This window comes from Panthera tigris, chromosome B3 (genome assembly GCF_018350195.1).
Source record: "Panthera tigris isolate Pti1 chromosome B3, P.tigris_Pti1_mat1.1, whole genome shotgun sequence".
Classification (NCBI taxonomy): domain Eukaryota; kingdom Metazoa; phylum Chordata; class Mammalia; order Carnivora; family Felidae; genus Panthera; species Panthera tigris.
Genome location: NC_056665.1, coordinates 85,242,708 through 85,267,304, shown reverse-complemented (window position 1 = coordinate 85,267,304; position 24,597 = coordinate 85,242,708). Strand labels below are relative to the sequence as shown.

The window sequence follows — 24,597 nt, the reverse complement described above, 5'->3', positions numbered from 1 at the left end:
TACTCCAAGAAACCCTTTACCAGTGTTCTGTGTGCAGATTCACATTACTGTCTGGGGTCACTTGCTCTCAGCTTGAAGAACTTCCTTTAGTATTTCTTGTGAGTCTGCTGGCAACAAATTCTCTCAGTTTTGTTTATTTGGGAGTCTTTCTTTTGCCTTCATTGTTGAAAGCACTGCTGGATATAGAATTCTTGGTTGAACTTTTTTTTTTTTTTATCTTTGACTACTTTAAATATTTTAACCCACTGCCTTCTGGCCCCTATTGTTTCTGCTGAAAAGTCAGCTCATAATTTTACTGAAGTTCCTTATAACTGACTAATTTCTTTTATTTTGCTGCTTTCAAGATTTTCTTGTCTTTCATCATTTTTACTATGCTGTGCCTGCAGTTCTCTTTGAGTTTACCCTATTGGGATTTTGTTGAGCTTCCTGAGTATGGAGGTTATTATTTTTCAATATATTTGAGAAGTTTTCAGCCATTATTTCTTTGATATTTTTGCTTATTCTCCTTCCCTTCTGATACTCCCATTATTTGTATGCTGGTGTATCTAATGGTGTCCCATATCTCTGAGGCTCTGTTCATTTTTCTTTACTCTTTTCTCTCCCTGTTCTTTAGCTTGTAAAATCTCTATCAGTCTATCTTAAAGTTCACTAATTCTTTATTATGCTAATTCAAATCTGTTGAGATTCTCTAGTCAATATTTTATTCCAGTTATTGTACTTTTCAACTTCAGAATTTCCATTTAGTTCATTTTTATAATTCCTCTTTGTTGACATTTCCTATTTGATGTGACAGTGTCATCATACCTTCCTTTGTTTCTTTAATCATTCTTTGCTTTAGTTCTGTAGATATGTGTATAAAACCTACTTTGAAATATTCTATTAACATTTATTAAAATATTATTAAAATATTATTTTAAATTAATTTGTCATCTGGTTGCTCTCAAAGGTAGTTTATAGAGCTGCTTTTTTCCTGATGTATGAATCACATTTTCTTATTTTTCTGTATGCCTCATAAATTTTCATTGGAAACTGGACATTTTGGATACTATATTATAGCAATTCTGGGTACTGCTACCCCTTGTCCCCTATAGTGAGCTTGTTATTTCATTATTTTTTTACTGACAGGTTGGATTATTTTAGTGAAGTCTATTTTTCTCCCACATTGTTACAGTGCTGATGTTGTTCCTCTAGGAGGCACAGTTTTGAGAATGTTCCTAGTCACTCAATCTCAGACCACACCAAGCTGTTAAACTCCACTAATTGCAGGGCTGATTGCTCTACTGTTTTCAATAATGCCCTAAGGAATTAGTTCTTGTACAAACAGATCCAATCAAATTGTGGCTCTTTTGAAGGAATAGTTTTAGATGTCACTGTTTGATATTTGTTCTAAACCCAGGAGGGATCCTCCTAGCTGTCTTATTTTCCTTTCACTCCTGCAAACTAGCCAGCCTTAGTCTTGGCTATATCAACTGCCTTTCACTACATATCTACTATTTCTGAGAACACCCTTAGGCTTAAATTTTTCCAGTCTCTGTTGTAAATGAAGACAGTTACTTTGAGAAAAAATTAGGAGGTATTTGGTTCATGGCCTGCCTCTCCCCTAAGACAAACTCTCTGAGTAAGGGCCCAGGAGCTGAGAGGAGAGACAATGAGGTCCTCTTAACTTGCTTCTTCTGGTAGGGAGCTACCATGTCAGGAGCTTGGGTAAGGGTTATCAGGGTCCCAACCCTTCTAGGATGCTACTCCCAAGGTAGAGCCTCTCTACTACAAGCAGGATTGGACACAAGAAGGGATCCCTACTCTTCCTGAACTCATTCAGGAATTAGCCTGAGCAACAGGCAGTTGGGGTCAGGGTGAGAAATGCTAGGATCCTGCTAGTCCCAGGAAGAAAGCCCTCCAGCTCGGAGCTGGGGAGTGTATGTGGGGGGTTGGGGGGGGGGAATCTCTGCCTCCCTGATTTGGGAGGGGAGAAAGAGGGAGTGGTCTGATTCAAATACCATACACTTGCCTTTCTTACCTAGTTATTTTTCTTTTTTTTAACTTAGATTTTCCTGAGTGGATGTTTTTTCATTTGCTATTTGCATTAGGATCATTTCCAAAGGTTTTAATAATCTGTTTTTGTTTGTTGTTTGTAATTTTGACCAGTTTTTAAAAATAATTTTGACCAGTTTTGACCAGTTTCACTGGGGAGCAAGTCAGAAGAACACCACCTCATGTTGTCATGCCAGCAATTAATCTCACAGCATTTTAAACATTTTAAACTGAATTTTTAACTTAACAGTGTTGTTTTTGTGTAGTCATGACCCACAGCCCATATACATTTCAGAGTTTCTACATATCAGAGTTCTTTTACATTATCCATCACTGCATCTTTTCCCAGACCTTTGCATTGTCTGTTCTCTCTGCCTAGAACTCCCTTTCTCCAGATATTTGCAAGGCTTACTCCCTCTCTTCCTTCAGATAATTGCTCAAGAATCATCTTTTTAGCAAGGCTTTCTTTCACTATCCTATTTAACATTGAATTCTCCATCCCTTCTTATCCCCCTTTTGTGTGTGTGTTGTTTTGGGGTGTTGTGTTTTTTTTTTTTTTTGTCATTTTTGGTCAGAGATTTTTTAAAAAATCTCTTTTGTTCACTGCTGAATTCTTAGCACCTTCAAGTATCCTGCACATAGTAGGCACTAAAAAAAGTTATTAAAATAATATTCTTAACATCTTATGCATTATTAATTCAACTAATGCAGGTCAATGATTGTAAATTGTGATAATAATTGATAGCTAGTAATAAGGTTTCCTACTCTTCAGACATGGAAATTGAGGTACAGAGAAGTTGAATACCACAAGGCCACAGATGAGAGATAAGAGAAAAAAATTATGGAAAATGAGAACAGACTTAGGGAACTCAGCAACACCATCAAGCATAATAACATTCGCTAAATAGATGTATATATCCAGCAAGGCTATCATTCAGAATAGAAGTAGAGATAGTTTCCCAGACAAACAAAAGTTAAAGGAATTCATGACCACTAAACCAGCCCTATAAGAAATGTTAAAGGGACATTTGAGTGGAAAGGAAAGACCATAAGTAAGAATATGAAAAGTAGGAAATACAAAAGCAGTAAAAATAAGTGTATCTGTAAAAATAATTCAAGGGACTCAAAAAATAAAAGGGTGTATAGTATGATATCATATACCTAAAACATGGGGAGGAAAGGAGTAAAGAATGGGTTCAAACTTAAGTGACCATCAACTTAGTACAGTCTGCTATATACAGAAGATATTATGTACAAACCTAATGGTAACCACGAATCAAAAACCAGTAATAGAGATGCAAAAAATAAAGAGAAAGGAATTCAAGTGTATCACTAAAAAGGCCAACTAATCATGAGAGAAGAGAACAAGAGAAGAAAGGAATGGAGAAAAACTACAAAAACAACCATTAAACAAGTAACAAAATGGCAATAAATACATGCCTATCAATAATTACTTTGGATGTCAATGCACTAAAAGCTCCAATCAAAAGACAAAGGTTGATAGAATGGATAAAAAAACAAGACCTATCTATATGCTGCCTACAAGAGATTCATTTCAGACCTAAAGACACATGCAGATTGAAAGTGACCAGATGGAGAAGCATTTTTCATGCAAATGGATGTGAAATGAAAGCCATGGTAACGATACCTATATTGGACAAAATAGAGTTTAAAACAAAGATTGGAAATAATCTAAATGTACAGCAATAGTAAATTTAAACAGAAAGTATAGTATATCCATACACTAGAATATTATGTAGAATATTATGTAATCAATAAAAATTGCATTGTGAAAGAACACACAATAGTATAAAAAGATATTCTTAGTATATCATAAGGTTTATTTCAAAAGATAGTTATAGGTCACCTGGGTGGCTCAGTTGGTTGAGTGTCCAACTCTTGATTTCGACTCAGGCCATGATCTCACCGTTAGTGAGACTGATCCCCTCATCAGGCTCTGTGCTGACAGTGCGTAGCCTGTTTGGGATTCTCTTTCTCTCCCTCTCTATCTGCCCCTTCCCCACTTGTGCTCATTCTCTCTCTCAAAATAAATATAAATCACCTTAAAAGAAGGTACATATACATTTTATATGTATATAAATGAAGAATAAAGAGTAAACATGAAAGAAACCAAAACATTAATAATGTTATGAGTCTCTATAGAATTATGGATTATTTTCTTTTCTGTATCTTATATTTGTTTTCTAAACTTTCTGTAATAAACATTACATTTATGTAAGAAGAAATAAGAAATAAAATTTTTATTCACAATTGAGGCTTAAGCATTAAAAACACTTGAACATTATTGAGGATTATAAGGAAACTATTGCCATTAGCAGATTACTTGTTCTCCTTTGTAGTGATTTCTCTGCAACTTGTCATACTATTTCACAATTTTGTCCTGGACCTTATCAAAATCCATGAACATATATGATCTGAACAAAAATTAACAGAAATCTTCAAAACAGCTATGAGGGGCATTGTTTTTGTGAACTGATGGTCAGCACTCTAGGGACAATCAATGTGTCTTCTTTTTTACCTTAGATTTTATTTCTGGGCTTAACAGTGCTTTGCTCCTATCAGTGTTCATTCATTTATTGAACCAATGCTAAATGAATATTAAATTACTGAAGGCAATTTCTGCCTAATTGCTGACAGCACCCTACAGAATTTGCTATGAGATGTACATAAACTGTAACCTGCCAAAATGAGAACCCGAAGCTGTTTTGGGAGATATAATTAGGGACAATTCCCTTTGCTTTGTTACCTCTGAATTAGATTTAAAATAAATAGTGTTGATCCCAGAATGGCATGTGTGTAAAAAGTTCACATTTGTCTTATCTCATCAGTATTTTGTAATAAGATTTTAATAGGTCTTCTGTTTTGATCTCACTTGCTGTGATCCAATGTGATTACAATAGGTTAGACAAACCGTAAAACTCCTAAAAGTACGGAGCAGTGTGGAACAATTGTCATGATTTTAAAGAGACATTTGTCTTGCCTACACCATTGTCTAATTGTATTTCAGTTGCAGACATATTTTCTAAATTAAATTTATTTTTTATCTGTGGGATATACACAGGAGCTCTTATCTTCAGGCATGCTTTTGACCTATAACTTTAGTAATTTGAATCACCCACACAAGCTCAAGGAAAGTGCTGTGAACATAACAAGTCCTTATCCAAGTCCAGTGTATTTGTTCACCTAGTTTACTGCCTTACCATCTGCCCTTCACTTCTGGAGGACTTGCAATAAAGCAGGAGCCAAAGTAAAAGCAGATACCCCACTGCTATCTATTTAACTTTCATTAAGTGAGTTGGTGCAGTGCTCAGGCGCCTTCTCAAAACCAGCCCATCATCTAAGAGTATTTACATAAGACTCTTTGCATTATATTCCGACCTCTGCAACATTAGTATTAACTACTGACATCTGTCAAGTCTGACTGGTAAGTGCTTTACAGTATCAATTCATCCCAAGCAAAAAGCATTTCTGAGTGCTGCAGTGCTCTTGTTAATGCCAATAAGAAGTATCAAGGCTCATATGACACCTAGCAGAAATTAGTACCCACATTCAAAGAAAAGTCTTTGTTATTTCCCGAGTATTATGTGGACTTTATTGAGATGACTGCATCTGACACCTGCTGTAATATAAAATGCAGCTATAATTAGCCAACTGATGCTCACTGCAGTTTAGGTCGAATCCCTTCTGTGGGAATTATGCTTTAAAATATTCAGAACTCCAAGTGGCTCTCATTACATTTAATTTTAACTTAGAATTAGGTGGTCTAGAAAAAAAATTTAGGATTGTAATAGCCCCCTGCTGAATGCCACACAGCAACATGAAAACCCATAGGGTTTTTCCCCCCTTCTAAATTAAAAAAAAAAAAAGGAGAACAGCAGACTACACTAGAGCCTTCAATTGAAGTCTGGCTTTGCTTAATTGTACTTTTTGCACTCATCAGTCTCTCCTCTTCAGAGCAAGCTACAAAAATTGCCTGAATAGCCAAAGAAAAGTTTCCCACAGTCACTGGCCACAGAAAAACACTATTGTCCTTCCTCACAGTTTGATGGACAACATTTCTATAAATGGGTAGCCAGCCTGTCAATGGTACCCTTGCTGAAAAGGCAAAAGAAGAGAACAGATTCTGCCAATATCTGACAAAGCATGTTAACACATAATCAGGCATTCAGTAGTCAGGCAGCTGCCCCTGGGACCTTCATCACACAGGTGCCTTTAAGCCATTTCCTATTCACAGATAAAGGAAACAAGCAGGAGATACCTGGGAAAGGAGCAGTCTATTATGGCTTGCCAAACGTCCATCTTCTAGGCTGTGTGTATAAAAGTAGAAAGAAGAAAAAGGAAACTGTGGTTTCAATTGAAAAACTGTAAAATAGCAGAACATTTACAAAACCTATCATTTAAGCTGTGGTGTTTTTTCCCTTTCCTTTTCTATTTATTTATTTTTAGGAGGGATGGATTTGTTTGTTTGTAAGACAGAGCACTCATGTCTAATAACAAAGGTCTATTTTCCTCAGTGGCTTGACAAATGCATTTGTCCAAAAGTCCCTTCACATACAGGCCAAAATACTTACCTGGTCTAATTGAATTTACTTTGTCACCTTAAGTGAGTTTTTTCTATACACACACATACATACACACTCCATTTTAAGTGATGTCAAAGTGGTAATGGGGTAGATGATTCTCCAGTAAGGCAGAACCTCTGGACTATCTCTTGAGGAACCACCAAAATAAATACTTGAGAACGATTACCATTGTTCATTTTTTTGTAACTGCTTAGACTAAGGACATTAGTACCATACCGCACTGCTCTACCCAGTTAGAGGAAGTATCAGACCTTAATACTCAATTAAGCCAAAGGCCCCATTAGCATATGCATGCGTGTGTGTGTGTGTGTGTGTGTGTGTGTATAATATTTTCAAATTAAAATTTAGTAATTTTAATTTAAGACCATTTCAAATCAAAATTTCATGATTACTACCTCAAGGCTGTTAAATATGAATTTCTATTTTATTTCTTTGTTTTCATTTTACTTATCACCATACTCTCAGATCTTCTATACTCAGAGTATGCAGCAGATATGGGAAAGAACCAGGAGTACAATTTTGGGAAGCGATCAAATCCTCAGGGACCTTAGACTGGCTAAATGTGGTCCTTGGGGTACAGTTTGAAGACTGACACTCATAACCATAACTTTTCCTCTAAAAGGCAAGGTACTATAAAACTACTGAGGAGCAACAAAGTCAACACAGTGATATAAATCAAATGCCATGAGTTAAAGTACTGCTTTTTCAACTAACTTCTTGAGTTCTACTTATTTTGTATAGCTTCCTCATCTGAAAAATAGGATTGTACTATTCACCACAAACAGTTTTAGGGAGTAGTCACTGATGAAAGTTTCTGCCTTTGGGGTGGCCATCTGTTAAGTGGAATAAAACCTATCAGGGATCATGAACACTTAAGAAATAGAACACTGAATTCTCTGACTTAACATTTATTTTCTTCTTCTTTTTACTTATTTCTAGAATATAAGTAAAATTATGAAATAAATTTTAGTGAATAAATCATTAATAATTAGGATTTACTAATTTTATAATCTTTACAAATATAAAGACGGGAAATTTTCATTAAATTCAACTCAACTCAATAATATTTAGTAATTGCTTCTATATAATCATTGCCATTACTGCTACCATACCTATTATATCTAGCTACTTTATATATGTTTCATCATTTATTGACAACTCTGAGGCAGATCCAATTACTATTGACATTTTATTTGCTTATTTATTTAAAAAAAACCTTTATTAAAAAAAACCACACATGGGGCACAAACTCACGACCCCAAGATCAAGAGTCATATGCTCTAGCAGCTGAGCCAGCTAGGTACCCCTATTATTGCCATTTTATAGGTGAGGAATTGGAGGCTCTAGAAGCTAGAGTAGTTTAGCCTTCTCTACTTCTCTGTCAAGCTCACCTTGGATGTGAACCCAGATATGTCTCCTTCTAAAAACCATGCTTTTCCTATGAAACTATGGTTCATGCTTTAATTAATAGGACACAATGAATTTTTATTTTTTCATGACTTGAAAACACAGTATGCTCTTTTACGAGGTAGCACATGGGTACAGGGTATTAGGTAGCATATTTATATTTTATGATATATGTATGGGTCTTTTTAATAATTGTAACATAAGTTAAATCAGCCTTTTATCTCCAGGTGGAATAACCAAAACTTTTTTGGATAGCTGAATTAATTTTTCTTAACTATTTCTAGAGAGTTTCCATCAGTGACCAAATTTATACTTGAAAATTTTAACCAAAGACTACTTTTATCTCAAAGGCATGGTCTATCTCACCAACCAGATTGAAACACTTAAAGTCTAACAGGGACCCAGTCTTCAGCTTTCTCAAAATATTTTTGTAACAAAATATAACTTCCTCGGAATTTTTTCTTCAGGTGTATCCTTAAAACTCCTACAATTTAAAACACTCTTTTATTCTGGCTTTAGCTGAATCCACAGTTTCTTACTACTTTCCATTAGGTCAAATATAAAGGTTATAGCCTCATGTTCAAGTTCACAGAAAACTAATCCTAATGTACTATTTCAACTTTTAATCTCACCCTTTACTCCAGTTGAGCAAATCTCATCTCTCCTTCTTCCTTGCTCATTCTCATTTCTGGCTTCTTACTTGCTGTGTTTCTTATTAGAAATAACTTCTTTCCTTCTTTCGATCAAACTAAACCTAATATTTCATGTCCATCTAATGATATATCTTCTTCAAGGAAATTTTCTTAACTCACTTAACACTTATCTTTCCCTTAATTTCACCTACCTTTTTGATTTTATTTTGTGGCCTATAAACCATTCACTGGAATGATATGATAGTCTGCCTCATCCTCCAGTTGTTTCATGGAGCCCAGACCTATGTTTCCTGACAAATTATAGCCTCCTTGGGGGCTAAAGAAGAAATAAGTCCATAAACAAATGAGTGAAGAATAAAAGTTTATCCTAATGCTCCATATAATATTCTCTTACATTTCTTCCTTTGAAGAAAGTTATCATCCATCAATATCCTTCTCGTCCTACAACTAGAAAAGGAAGCAACACTCAAATCTGGCTTGAACAGAGAATGAATTAAAAGAGTTGCCATCTCCAGTCCTTTCTAGATGAGTATAGAACTCATTAGTATACTAAGTAAGTCTGGCCTTTCTCCTTCTGAGCACATGAGGGGACTATCATTCTTGATCCCATTTGAAGTTAGCATGGCCATATCCTTTGCATTAGTCAAGTACTGTGATCAGAAGTAATAAAACATCACTTTTAGGGAGAAGCTTTAATATTTTGTGCTTATTTTCCATTTTACTTTTTCTTTTCCACAGTAATTGTGAAACAGTGTAGGTAGACCCCCTCTTCAGCCAGAGTCTCTAAATGAGGATAATGTACAGGAGAGTCCCCAGCCAACTAATGATGTACATGTAACAGGAGCAAGAAACAAAAACTTGTCATGTTTTAAGGCACTAAGGTTTACTACATCAGACTATGCCTGATGTAGTAGCTTACTTAGGTCAATATGGGAATCAATGTCAAGATATGAGAAGACTGAAAAACAGAATGACTAAATTAAAGCATCTTAAAATATAATCCATAAATATATAAAATTAGGCATTTCACTTTTTAATCTGCTGGGTAAAAAATCAAGCTAAATAGATCCTTCAAACGTCTTCTTACTGAATTGTCTACAATTTCTTTTCTTTCTCGTCTTTGGTATCCATCATACTTTCAAACTCTATACATTATTTTAAAATTTTATACTGACCACAGACTCTACTAAATGTTAACCACCACAAAATTTAGTGTTATATTTCCATAACTTTTATATATGTAATATTTCTCATTGAATATTAAAATATCATTTGTATCCTTGTAGATACAGCTACAAAATGATACGCATATTTTGGGCATTATTTTGCTGTTGGTATTGTCCAGGGTGTCAAAATAAGAAATCATAGATCTAGCTTTATTCATCTACTTACAAGTTTCTTTTATTTAGTTATAGCATAAGTACACACTTTAAAATTTTTATTTATTGTTTTATTATCCTTGTTTCAAAAAAGAATATATAGCTCGAGTTTCAAATATGACATATGATAACTTACTGAGTATGCTTATTTTGTTTTTACTTCTATTCTTTTTTATATACTAAGATTCTGACAGATGCATTCCCCTCTGACTACATTCTTCACCATACATAAGTACTATATAGTTAGGAATAATGAAATTTAAAAAGCACAATGAAAGAACAGCACAACTGTTTTTTATTTCTCACTCTTGAGGACTCATCGCAATATTTCCTGCTCCATATTCAGTTTGAGAGCTTCTGAGTAGTATTCTCAGAATTCTGATCTTTTGGAAAGAATAATGATTCAATTAGGGTTTTTTTTTTTAATCATGATGATTACTTTATGATAATGATCTTATATAGCTAAGATGTTGCACTTATATTGCACTTAGATGCAGCATTTCATTTTAGCAAATTCCAAGAATCATCCATGACTTTATTATTGTACCTGATTTTTATAAGTTCTTTATCCAAGAACCTCTTCATTTTCAATTGAAATGGGGATGCTATTTGATAAAGTGCAGTGATAACCAGTAGCAGCTGAAAAACATGACAAAATGAAGAATATCAGAACTATTTGAAAGCAAACCAAAAATTCCCATTTGTAGTCTTCAGAATCCACCCTGGAACTGGTTCAGAAACCTGTCATTCACAGGTGCCTCACAATTCCCTTTAAGTTTCATTGGAGAAATCTAGACTTTAGTAACATATTTGATATAAAGCATTAGTTTCCTCCAACAATAAACACAGGGAACTATGGCTATACCACTATCACCATTTCTAATAACATCCTGCTAGCTTAAAACTGAAGCTGGCCAAATTGCTGACAATTTCATCTTCATTCACTGGAGTGGCGAGACATGGATAGAAATAGCATTTAAAATGAATTGTTTATTAGAGTGATTAAAGAAAAAAGTTTATTTTGTAAAAAGATTAACTATTTTTTCTTTTGCCATCCCCATGTAAGGTATTCAATTTATCGATGTTCATTCAACCAATATTTATTGAACCCTATGTTATAGAAATGAAACCCATGGCATTGCACAGAAGTAAAAGGCAGGTTAAGATATGTATCATAGGAGCAGCACAGACAATGCTGGTTCTCTCAAGAGAGCTTCCAGTTACAGGGGCGAGAGAATGTTTGGTATGAGAGATGAGTCTTAAAAAATAGGGGAGATTAAAAAAAAAAGTAGGCGAGATTTTAGTTGGTATAAATGGGAATAATAAAACGACAAAATATGGGGCGCCTGGGTGGCTCCGTCGGTTAAGCATCCGACTTCAGCTCAGGTCATAACCTCATGGTTTGTGGGTTTGAGCCCCACATCAGGCTCTGTGCTGACAACTCAGAGCCTGGAGCCTGCTTCAGATTCTGTTTGTGTCCCCCTCTCTCTGTCCCTCCTCTGCTCACACTCTGTCTCTGTCTCTCAAAAATGAATAAACATTAAAAAAAAAAAACAGACAAAATGAATCCAAGAGGACAATATGGGTGACAAGGAAATAAGTATACCATAGTAATTGCAGAGCACTTATACAAAAGGTAAGTATGAAAATGGGATAGTTATAGTCAGCAGGGTCAGAATTTTAGTTGTTGATGATGGTGATGGGTTTCAGAGAGGTGTGTTTAGATATAATGAAGTTGTCCTTCTTTGAGAGAGCTGAATCACTTTCAAAGAGGAAGAAGAAAGGAATGGTAAGAAGAGTTTAGCCCTGGAAATAAAAAAACAAAACCAAAACAAAACTCCTCTTTCTTTGCAATAGGAAACCATCCTTCTTTACTAAGAACATCCAAGGTCAAAATTATCTATTGTGCCCTTCCTTTCTGTACTCCTCCTCTATGTGAAGTATCTCAGGCCCTAGACCTATCTTTTCATCAACACATAGATTCATTTCAACAGTTATTGAGCACCTACTATGTGCCAGGAACAAGCATAGAGCCCGGCACATGGTTGATAATAAAAGTTTGCTGCTTGAAGGTAGAGATAAGGAAAAATTAAACAGCACTAGTTACCTGTAAATTTCTCAGGAAAGTTGGATGGATATTATCTGGTGAGAATGGAAAAGGTAAGTAGTGAATTAGATGTGTGAGCAGAAAGATCTGAAGCACCTTCTAAGGGAAGTGTGCTGGGGAATAAATGGGAGATCAATATCAAGATTGTTAAGCAGCAATGAGAACCCAGTTGGAGTAGGTTAGATTGATTTTGCAGTGGGCCAGGGGTACACATAGTATTATGACGTTATCCAAGAATACTATTTGAACAAAATTCTCTATTGGACAGGAAAAGGATCAGGGAAACACATAGGGTAGGGTAGGGTAGTGACTAAAGATGAGGGCATGGCAGAAAGATAGGGGTTTAATAAATGCAAAATGCAGCTTCTCATTTCCCTATAAGCAAGCCCTGTCTCCTCCAAATAACATGGTGTTACATGATATTTCTCTCATATTCTTAACCCATAAAAAATGAATTAGAATTATATTGTAAACTAAAATCACATTTTAACATGACTTCTGAAATAGCTGATTAGTAAACTAGTCTTAGAATTGTTTTATTTATATATGAATGTCCACAGAAGTGTCCTCTTATGATAAACTTCTATACTAAACTTTCATAAAATATACAAATATTAAATGCAAGATGTAATAAAATTAATATTAAATAAATAACATTTACTTTACCATTGTGAGATTTTGGCAATCCCATACTATAAGCCTTAGAAATCATTTTTTAAAAATAAATTGGAGGTCCTTCCAGAGGACATTAAATCTACACAAAGTAAAGAACAGCCTCTACTGGTTTAGCTATTAGCACATTCATTTATGCTGCTCATTGTCTAGTCAGAATTTATATATCCCATGTGTCTGCATATCTGAAATGACCATAAGAAAATATGGCAAAACTGCATTAGCTTATTAAAAAGTGATAGGATTGAATACATCACAATTCTAAAACTCTATGGCAGAATTAGTATCTTTTATTTTAAATCAATTTTCTGACACCTGGATTTTCTTCAGTGTAGAGGGGTTCCTAGTCTAAGATGGACAGAAGCTGACTGATTCTGGCTATTTTCAATTCCTCTCGTTCAGAAGCCAGGTAGGTAGTCCAAATAAGCTATTATGCAGTGGTCAGAAAAACATCATTCAAGAACTAAAAGGCTCTTCAGTATATGGAGTATTTTTCCTTTGGGAACCCTGAAATTCTCAGGATAGAGCTAGGTACACACCAGACACTCAAATACTTGTGTGACTAGACTCCATAACACCCAAGGATGGATCTGTATCTCCTGTTCATAGCTGGATCTCCATTGCCTACCAAAGCGTCAGATACATAATTGGTACTGAGGAGGAAGGAAGCCATGAGGTCCAGAAGTAGTTCAATTGTAAGTAATAACATTCTCCTGGGCAATATTTTGAAAGGGTCAGGCACTGAAGAAAACATCTGCACTTTAACAACTGTGTTAATAATAGCACATGTTATTAAATACCAAAAGACTTTGAAACTACTCACATAAAAAAAAATTTAGAAAATTGCATTCAAATTATAGATAATCTACATATGAAATCCCTTGCAGTTAATGTGTTGCTTAATAAACACACGTTTGTGGGGCGCCTGGGTGGCTCAGTCGGTTCAACGACCAATTTCAGCTCAGGTCATGATCTCATGGTGTGTGAGTTCGAGCCCCGCGTCGGACTCTGTGCTGACAGCTCAGAGCCTGGAGCCTGCTTCAGATTCTGTGTCTCCCTCTCTCTCTGCCCCTCCCCCGCTCATGCTCTGTCTCTCTCTGTCTCAGAAATAAATAAAAACATTAAAAAAAAATAAACACACGTTTGTTCCTGTAAATTTGGTATTTTCTTCCCCCGTGATTTAACTAACTCACCTTTTAGAGAAAGTTGTAAAACTGTATTTTAAATCTCAATAGTTTTATCTTTTTTTTTTTTTTTTTTTGAAGGGGATACTGCTGTTGCCTGGGTACAAGAGCAGGAGGTAAAACCAGCTTAAGGGGCTTTGTTTATTATCATCATGGTAAGAGTTCAAAGCAATAACAAAAAAGGTAATATAGTTTATTATCCTCAGGGAGATTTTCGAAGTGTTCTGCTACCCCATTTGTATTGACAAAAATAAATTAGATGAAATTGACCGAAAAGAGAGCTCTCTATAGGAAGAGTTCAAAAGATGAATTATATTACCCTTCAGTTATTGCTAATAACAATAATTTAGCTTACTACTTCATTTTATAGTTTACAACATGCTTTCACTTACTCTGTCTCAATTGATTTGAACAACTTATAAGTTAAGTCATGCAGTGAATACTAGACCATTGATTTTTTTCCCCCTATTTCCTTGATTTTTCAAGCAATTCAGTCATCACAGAAAATTATAGGAAAAATTGTCAGGAAAGTATACCAAAAAAACCTACTCTAAACCAATCACAGTTAATATTTTGGTGAATTTCCTTTCAGTCTTTTTTCTATGCATTATTCCAGTATTCGAGTTAACAATCTATACAGTTTATTATCCTATCTTTTTCTTTTGACATTATAACAACCATGTTCCCATTTTGTTTGAGTCTTTAAGTATCATTTGACTAAATGCACAAGATACTTCTAGTTTTTAAACATGTATAAATAGAAGGGTACTTGGGTATCTTTATGCTCAAAACTTTTTTATTTTTTTTAAGTTTATTTATTTATTTTGAGAGAGAGAGCACAAGCAAGGGAGGGGCAGAGAGAGGGAGACAGGGAGAGGGGAGAGAGAGAATCCCAAGCAGCCTCTGCATTGCTAGCATAGAGCCCGACACAGAGCTTGAACTCACAAGTGGCAAGATTATCACCTGAGACAAAACCAAGAGTTAGATGCTTAACCAAGAGTTGGAGACACTCAGGCACCCCAAAACTCTGTGTGTTTTAGAATAATTTCTTAGAATAGATGGCAAGATTACATTTACCAAATACTAGAAGCAGCCACAGGATTAGAAGGGATTTGATTTTATGTAGTCAATGTTCTTGCCTTTGAGAACAATCCTATTTTTACAATCCTAAAAAAATCTATAAAAAGTTTTCCTTGCATCCCCCTTAAATGTTAAAGACAGAAGCCCTCAAATGTGTTTTCATTTTCTCATCTCACTACGTTCTCTGGTGAAGATAGAAAACAGCTAGTTGCTATCTTAGTACAATAAGATATTAAATGAATATATTTAATATGTTCAAAGAGATAAAAGAGATCAACAAACAAATAAAAACAGATGATAAAACACACAATTACTTAGTAGTTAAGAAAAATAACCAGACATTTTAGAAATAAAAACTATATTTTATATTAAAAAAACTCAGAAGATGGGCTAAATAGCAGACCAAATATAAATGAAAAGTAAATTAATGAAGGAAGATGGAACTGAGGAAAGCCCCTATCACCAAGATATAAGAAAAAATATAAAAGATGGGGTGCCTGGGTGGTTCAGACGGTTAAGTGTCCGACTTCAGCTCAGGTCATGATCTCCCAGTTCGTGAGTCTGAGCCCTGTGTCGGGCTCTGTGCTGACAGCTCAGAGCCTAGAGCCTGCTTCAAATTCTGTGTCTCCCTCTCTCTCTGCCCCTCCCCTGCTTGCTCTCTGTCTCTTTCTCTCAAAAATAAACATTAAAAATTTTTTTTAATTAAAAAAATTTAAAAAAGAAAAACAAAATATAAAAAAATGACATTCATATTACATATTTTCAGGAGGAAAAAATAGAATGGTAGGTGGGCAATACGTTAAAGTAAAATGAGTAGCAATTTGGCAGAATTTTAAAATTTTGTCAAATGCTGATCAAAATTAAGTTAAAAAAAAACTCATATCTGAACCCATGGTGAAGCTTGTGACAAGTAAAGGATATTGACAAGCTTCCACAGAGAAAACACAGAATACTGTAAAAAATGAGAAAATACTGTCATTAGATTGCTCATTAGTAACACTGGTACTAGGAAAACAAACAAATACAAGACCAGAAAAATACTTTCAAGGTATTGAGGAAAAAGAAAACAAAACTTGGAACCTAGAAACCTTTGACAAGTCAAACTATCACTCAAGAATGATGACAAAATAAAGACTTTTCAGGCATACAGAAAGTTTAACGCTCACAGATCTTTGCTTTAAGATGTTTGGAGAAGTGGACTTGTAATTGTAGTTCTTGAAGCAAACTTAGTAGCAGAACCACTTTTTTAAGTGGTGTTAAATCAGAGTCAGAGAATGAACTTCTAAGAACAGTAGAATATTAGAGGTCGAGTCATTGTCAGGGACATCTGGGAATTATCTGTGCTTTGACCAACACCTTCTCCCTCCCTTATGAAAATGTAGCCCTGATAGCACTAATGGCTTAGCATAAATTTGGCTTTCCCAGTTCTGGAGGATGTTACCTGTGCCGAGTGTCACAACCACTGCATGAACTATAAGGGAATCAAAAGGCCTAATTATAGCAGTGGCAGACCGCTACATCTGACCAAGGGGCAAGATTTATCCTCCCACTTAAATGACTAGGTGGGGGGTGGGGGGTGGGAAGCAAAAACACAAAAAAGAAGCAACCGTTTTTTGGATATTGGATAATAGAAAGTATAGAACTGTCATCCCTGAGGGAAAGGAAACAAACAAGTTGAGCCCAGTAATTGTACAAGTTTGCTGCCTATAGACAGTTTCCAGTCTGCAGGTCAGGGAGATGGAATGCAAGTAAAGTCTTGGTCTCACTGGGTTGAAGAGACAGCAATCAGTTTGCAGAGTCAAGGCAGTTAAGAGTCTGTGGGACAGAGTATCAGAGAAAAGGGAGCTCTGCAGAGAGAGTTCTGGAGATCTATAGAGGGGTATCCTAGAATCTTTGAGTATTGATCCAGGTACATGTGAGAGGAAAGTACTCAAGACTTGAAACTAATAGGTAGAACAATTCCCAGTGCTCATTAGAGGGCTGGGGATAAGAATAGTTTGTTTTCACCAACAAGAGTGAAAAGCTCTTGCAATGCAAGGAACATTAACTAGAACACTCAGAATAGGTACTACCTTCGTTGTGGGGCTAAATTAGCCCTGACCTACAGCTATTCCAAACTTGCCAAGACAAAACTTAAAACCAAACCTCAAAAGCAGCTTATTACATGTAATTTAACTGCATTTCAAAATAAAACACTATTTAAGTGAATGCTTCAAATTCCATAAACCAACAATGTAAAATTTATGTAATATTTATGTAAAATGTCTGGTAACCAAAAAATCAGGAAAATGTGACTGATAACCATAAGAAAATCAGTAGAAACAGACACAAAATTAAGAGATGATGTAACTAACAATGATATGTGACATAGCTAATATACTCTGTATATTTAAGAAAATATGAGGAAACATGACATGATGAGGAGAGATATGGAGGATATAACAGTGACTCAAATGGAACTTCTAGAGAAGTACAATATAAGAAATGAAAAATACAATGCATGGGATTTAGAACAAATTAAACACTTCAGAGATAATGCCAGCGAACTTGAAGACACAACAACAGCAATTATCCAAACTGAAGCACCAAGAGAAAAAGACTGGAAAAGAAATGAATAGACTTCTGAGATAATACTAGGTGGCCTAACAGATATATAGCTAGAATCCCAAAAGGAAAATAGAGAGAAGAGGTAATAGAAAAAAAAATATTTGAAGAAATAAAATTTAAAATTTCCCCAATTGATGAAAAACTACAAACCCACAGACCCAGGAAGTTCAATGAACTCCAAGTAGAATAAAAACAAGGCACAGCATAAACAAAGTTGCTGAAAACCAGCTATAAAAAGAAAAATGTTAAAAGTAGCCAAAGGAAGAAAGAGATATACACAGCAAACTTCTCAATAAACCATGCAAGCCAAAAAATAATGGAGACACATCTTTAAAGTACTGAAAGACAAAAATACTCAAGATTTTTTTGTCCAGCAAATATATTAAAAGCTGAAAGCTCAATAATAATTTTGTGTGTGTGTAGATTTTCCTGACTATTCTTGTCTGTTTATTTTTCCACATTAACTTTACTTTTTTAAAGATTTTTTTTATGTTTATTTATTTTGAGAGAGAGAGCTAGCAAGCAGGGGAGGGGCAGAGAGAGAGAGGGAGAAGGAGAATCCCAAGCAGTCTCTGCACTGCCAGAAAAGCGCTCCATGAGGGCCATTCAAACTCATGAACTGCAGGATCATGACCTGAGCCAAGATCAAGAATTGGATGCTTAAGTGACTGAGCCACCCCGGTGCCCCCATATTGACTTTAAAATGAACCTTCCAGGTCCAGAAAAATTTTTGTTCGATATTTGTATTGGGATTGTATCAACTTTATACATTCATATGGAAAGAACTGTCAAGCTCATAATGTTTAATACTTAGCCAAGAATGTAGGTCTTTTAATTTGTTCAAGTCTATTCAGTGTTTCTCATAAGTGTTTTACAATTTTCTTTATATAGATTTTGTACATTTACTGAGAGACAAAAATCTTAAACATTTGGAACTACTGACTTGTAAAAATGAATTAGAAATGAAGACTAACTACCTCTGAAATTAAATTACAAGTCAAAGGGGGAGAAAGTGGGATTGAATTTGTAAAGCTTGATTTATAGGACTTTTTCAAAGAAAAAAATATTTTTAATGTAAAGTATTTATAAAAAAATAAGGTGATTCATAACTATAATAAAATAAAAGAAGAAATGTAAAATGTGTCTTTCCTCTCTTGAATGAGTCATTTTCTTTTACTTAGTGTATCTCTACCGAATGTACCAACCCACATACTGGTTTTTTATTTTATTTTTTTTACCAATTATTAAGAGAAGAGTGTTGAAGACTCCAAATATAATTGTGGATTTATATCTTTCTCCTTTCAGTTCTATTAGTTTTTTCTGATAATATGAAACACTTTTGAAGAACTGTTGTTGCTGCACAAACAATATTGTTAAAGCTTCTTGGTAAATTGACCCTCTAACATTACATATTGCTCTTAGGATACCTACATTGTCTGAAATTAAAATAGTCATTTTAATATTTCAAGATTTATTTTTATGGATACTTGCATGGTATTTTTTTCATCTTTTAACCTTTAAGCTATCTCTGTCTTATATTTAAAGTGAGTTTCTTTCAGTCAGAATATAATTAGAACTTTTCATCTTTTAACCTTTAAGCTATCTCTGTCTTATATTTAAAGTGAGTTTCTTTCAGTCAGAATATAATTAGAACTTAATTTTTAATTAGCCTGTAAATTTGAGTTTATATCATTTACATTTAATGTAACTATTAATATGGTTGAATTAAAAACTATTACCGTGTTAGTTATTTTCTATTTGCTCCATCTTTTTTGTTTCTTTTTTTCTGACATTTTAAAATTAATTATTTTATAATTCTTTCATATTTCCATTATTAGCTTATTAATTATATTTCTTTTAAAAATATTTTAGTGGTTACCTTAGGGCTTAAAATTTACATCTTTAATTTATCACAGTCTACTTTCATATAATATTATATTGCACCATGTACAATGGAGAAACCTTACAAGTGTACACTTACAATTGCTCCCTCCCAATTTTTGGTATACATTCCTTTTATATATGCTATATCCACAATAAATTTGCCATTATTTTTGTTTTGGATAGTTATCTTTATAACAAATAAAAATAAGGAAAAGATGTCTTTTATATGTTACTTTATTTTAACTATTGGTTAAGGTCTTCATTTCATTGTGTAGACACAAATTTCTTTCTGGTATTGTGGTATTTTTGCCTTAAAGAGTTTTTTAACATTTCTTATAATGTAGGTCTGCTGTACTATAGGAACTATATTTTGTTTACATAAAAACAATCTTTATTTACCCTTCATATTTTTTTTAGTGTTTATTTTTGAGAGAAAGAGAGACGGAGCACAAGCAGGGGAGGGGCAGAGAGAGAGGGAGACACAGAATCTGAAGCAGGAGCCAGACTCTGAGCTGTCGGCACAGAGCCCAGTATGGGGCTCGAACTCACAGATAGAGAGATCATGACCTGAGTCAAAGTCAGACGCTTAACCGACTGAACCACCCAGGTGCCCCTCCTTCATATTTGAAATAGAGATGTGGAACCTAATTTCTCTCCTCTTGAGTATGAGCCAAACATCATAACTTGCTATAACAAATAGAATCAGATGGAAGTGGCACTGTGTGACTTGAGAGACTAGGTCCTAAAAGGCACTATGACTTCTGCTTTCTCCCCAGTGAGTGAAAGAACCACCAAAGCCACTCCTGAATTTCTGACCCAAAGAAACTAGGAGACAAGAATTTTTTGTTGTTGTAAGCCACTAAATTTGGGGGTAATTTGTTATATAGCAGTATACAATCAATACTGGAGTTGCCTGGTTTCTTGGATCTGTCGTTTGATGCTTTCATTATTTTTTGGAACTTTCTCAGTCATTATCTCTTGAAATGTTTCTTCGGCCCCAATCTCTCTCTATTCTCCTTTAGGGATCCCAATTACATGTGTATTAGACTGCAAGATGCTGTACTACAGTGCTTTGATGCTCTGTTTGCAGTTTTAAACACTTGCCAAATCAGCCTAATCACATCCCTGCCTCTTAAGACACCAGTCCCAGCTGAGCACCATCTCCTTCTCTGAGGAACTCCACAGGAATGCTCCCCTAAGCTCTAAATCTTAATAATTCCAAACTCTTCACTTTGTTTCCCCAGCCCTAGAGGGGTTAGTTGCTTCCTGAATTTGCTAATTGTGATATATTATTGTTTCTTGGTATCTTTTGAGTTAACAATGTACCCTAATAACATTTTTACTAACATTTTCTCTGTTCACGTAACAGGTATGGTTTCTATTTTCTAACTAAATCTTGACTGATTCAGAAATTGTTATGGAGAGTCCCAGGAAACAAATCCTCAAAGGTAGGATTCTGGAATTTGTTTAGTTGTGCCTCGACTTGATCATAGTGTGAACTCCTTGCTAATAGGAAGTGGAATACTGTGACCCATTTCATGACATGGCAACACAATTAGTCAACATTACTCCAACTTGTTTGGCCATGGAAACTTCTGTTGAAAGAAGCATCTTACAGAACTAGTATTCAGCAGAACAAACTCTGGGAAATGCTGGCTTAGCCATCCTTCTCTATTCAGTATATCCTCCCGAAACACACCAAGCATGTTCAAGTTGCTGCTTATGCTTTATCTAAATTGAGAATTTATACTCATCATTTGAGCCTCAATCCATGTTCTATATCAGTTTAGAGCTTCTCCTGACACTGAACCCAAACATTTCCTCAAAGGAATTAACTGGTTGTATTATCTTATACATACTTCTAAAATGATCATTGTCACACTATACCATAGTTGTTTGCTTACATATATACCTAGCCCACTACAATTGGAACTCTTTGAGAGTCTTTGCCTGATTCATCTTTATATTGCCTATGCTGATCATAGTGTCTGGCACATAGAATGTACAATTAATTGGTATGGCTAACATTCATGAGAATGTTTATGGAGGCTAGCTATATTTATTCATTAAGAAAAATTTGAGCACTTTGAAATTGGCATTATTCTAGAAGAGGATAAACAGACATGCTTTGTTATTTGAAATGAATTTGTATATCATTCTTACTATGAGTTACAATTTCCCCTCAAGTATAGAAGCTTGTGGGTTTTTTTTCCCATTTACATATCTGTTCACCCTAGATAGGCAAATAAATTCAGCTTAACAAGCATATACTGATTAATTAGTATAGTACCTGACATACAGGTACTATACTGAACCTTAAATACACAAACATGATAAATGGTCATGGCTCAATGGGGAGACAGGCTCATAGTCAAGGAAATTTCAATATCAATATGATAAATACCATAATCAAAAGCATATACAAGTTGCAGGAGCAGTTTAGCAGAAAAGATAAACTCTTCATGAGAATTGAGGGAAGACTTATCAGAGATTTCTGAGCCATAGTTTGAAAGAGGAATAGGAGTTTTATAAACTGAGGCAGGGGCATAAATAAAAAACATGGAGACAAAAATAGTAAAGTTCTAAAGAACTAAAAGCAGTTTCAGGAGCATTAGCACCAGATGGTTTGTGATAGAAAATGAGGCTGCGAATTTAGGCAAAGGCCAGATCATGAGAAGAGACTAAGATGCCATTCTAAGGAACTTGCACTTATCCATCAGGTAATGGGGAAGCAGAGAAGATAAATAACGTTTATTTTTCTTTCGCTGCATTAGTTAAAATTTGTACTATGTACATTGAACAAACATCTGTTGAGCATGTATAATACTACAGGCATTTTGCTGTGCACTGGATTATTTAATGGAGTTGTGCCTTTAAGGCTCTTCATAAAGCATATTTTTGTTGATAAGATGGATAGTCCAGATTTCATTTATACTTTCTCTCCTCTCAACTGATTCTCAGCATAAACTTGCAGGACAGTATTTCTAATTCTGTTGGTAACACAAAGACCAACACTTTGAATCATTTCTGTCAGGCAGCAGATTTTGCAGCATCCCACTTTATAAACTATAATTAGCCTTCTATAATGAGAAAATTATTTTCTTTATTCCCTTTCTAAATGTCATAGCTTTCATCATATTTTTTGTTATACATCACTATCTACATATTTCTATTTAAAGTTAGCCCAAGGAAATCCACATCTTTTCAGCCTATTTAAAATAAATAGAAGAAAATAAGAAATTTCCAAACTGAAGGTAATAAGCATCAGGAAGGAGTAAGAAAGATCCCTGGAAAGTAGGAATAACGCACAAAAGAGTTAAATTCCAACTATTATCTCATTAAGCAGTACTAAGATATAAGTGTAAGTGTGGATATTGAAACAGTTAAATAGACAACTTACATAAAAATCAAATGGCTATAAATTCTATAATAGAGGAATAAGGGAACAAGTAAAACTTGAAATTTCAAAATCAGTGATGGCATGGACAGGAATGAGCAGTACCTAATTAAAGATGCTATTCTTATAATATACAAAGCGTGGTCCCAACTGTGTTTCCTACCAGTGTCCTGAATATTGGGGAAAAAACAAAAACAAAAAAAAAACAACAACAAAATGTTCACACCTAGATGAAAATAAATGATCTGAAACTGGTTGCTAATTTGTTACAAAACAAAAATTTCTAGTTACGCTCTTATATTCTCCTTGAAAAGAGACCAAAGGCAAAAAATGCTAGCATTGCAAAGAATCGTGAATTTAGGTTAGGTATGGAGATGAGTGCCTTGAATGGGAAGGTTGCTCAATTTGGGATTACACATTGTGAAATCTTTCTCTGGATGTTTCTAGACATAGGCTGGATTATAAATTGTATATCTTGCTGTGAACAAGGAAACAGACAGGATTTCTCAAGATCCTGTCAAGCCTCCTGATCTTTGGAAATGAAAGCCTAATTAAGAGGCTCCCAAGGGACAGGTCAAAGGCATTCTTTTATCCCTACTGCCCCTATTCCACTTTCTTGATGCCTATTCTGCTCTTTTCATTCAGCCTACTCTAAAACTGAAGAATACATATTGTGCAAGTTTCCACCTTTGCTTTCTCTACTGTAGATGCATTAGACTATTAGAATTAAGAATTTTAAATCCCTTATCCCTTATCTCTACACTGATGTGTTTTGTTTTTGAATAGAGCTTAACATTAAAAATTCTTCTAAAATTTGTGTTCTTCAACTGGACAACAAAACTTTTTAATGTTAGACTCTAAGATTGAAAGTCCTTCAAATATGTTTTAATAAATCTGATGAATAATACTCTGTCAAATTTCAATTCGGATTTGTGCCTTCCTTCTAATTCCAAAGATTGTGTTGCAGGCAATTACTTGGGTTAAAGGGTTAGAATTGTATTGACAGTGTCTCACTTTGAAAGTTTTAGGGTGAGCGTCTCTACAGTATCACCCAGAGAATAGCAGCTGATGCGCGTTTTAAAATTTGACATAATTATTTTGCAGATTTAAAGTAATTAACGTCATTCCCTTGATAGTAAATGAGGCATAGTAAAGCATCTTACTGTTCTTTTCTATCCTCCGCTCCCTCGCATGAAATATTAGTGACGCTAATTTGTGTAAGTTTTAAACAACCCTGTAGATTCTACAAGGTTGTAATGTTCTAAGTATGACAATTCTATGTGAAACAGTTTTCCAATGTTTAGAAGCAGGTGTGGGCACTGCTGTATCCCCGACCTTTCAGCAGACCATTTCACAGCGCCATGTTAAAATTTTAACTTTTAATTTAAAAATTTAACTTCTAAAACTCTAACATTTAACTATGTTTCCTCTTACCATCACTGATAAGCAACATCTAAGAACCAAGACAGTCTTCAGATGCTAACACTCAGTGGACCACAGTTCCAATCACCAACCCAAATACCTTCTGCAACCTCGTTCAGGTCTACAATTCCCCGCTCCCAGTCCTCTGTGTGACGCTATAGCTGCACCTG

General features: G+C 34.8%; 1 pseudogene; it reads right to left on the bottom strand.

Annotated features, from left to right (window-relative positions):
• LOC107179591 overlaps positions 1–24,555 on the bottom strand; it is a 142,399-nt pseudogene extending 117,844 nt beyond the window's left edge.
• Between the last annotated feature and the right edge of the window lie 42 nt (positions 24,556–24,597).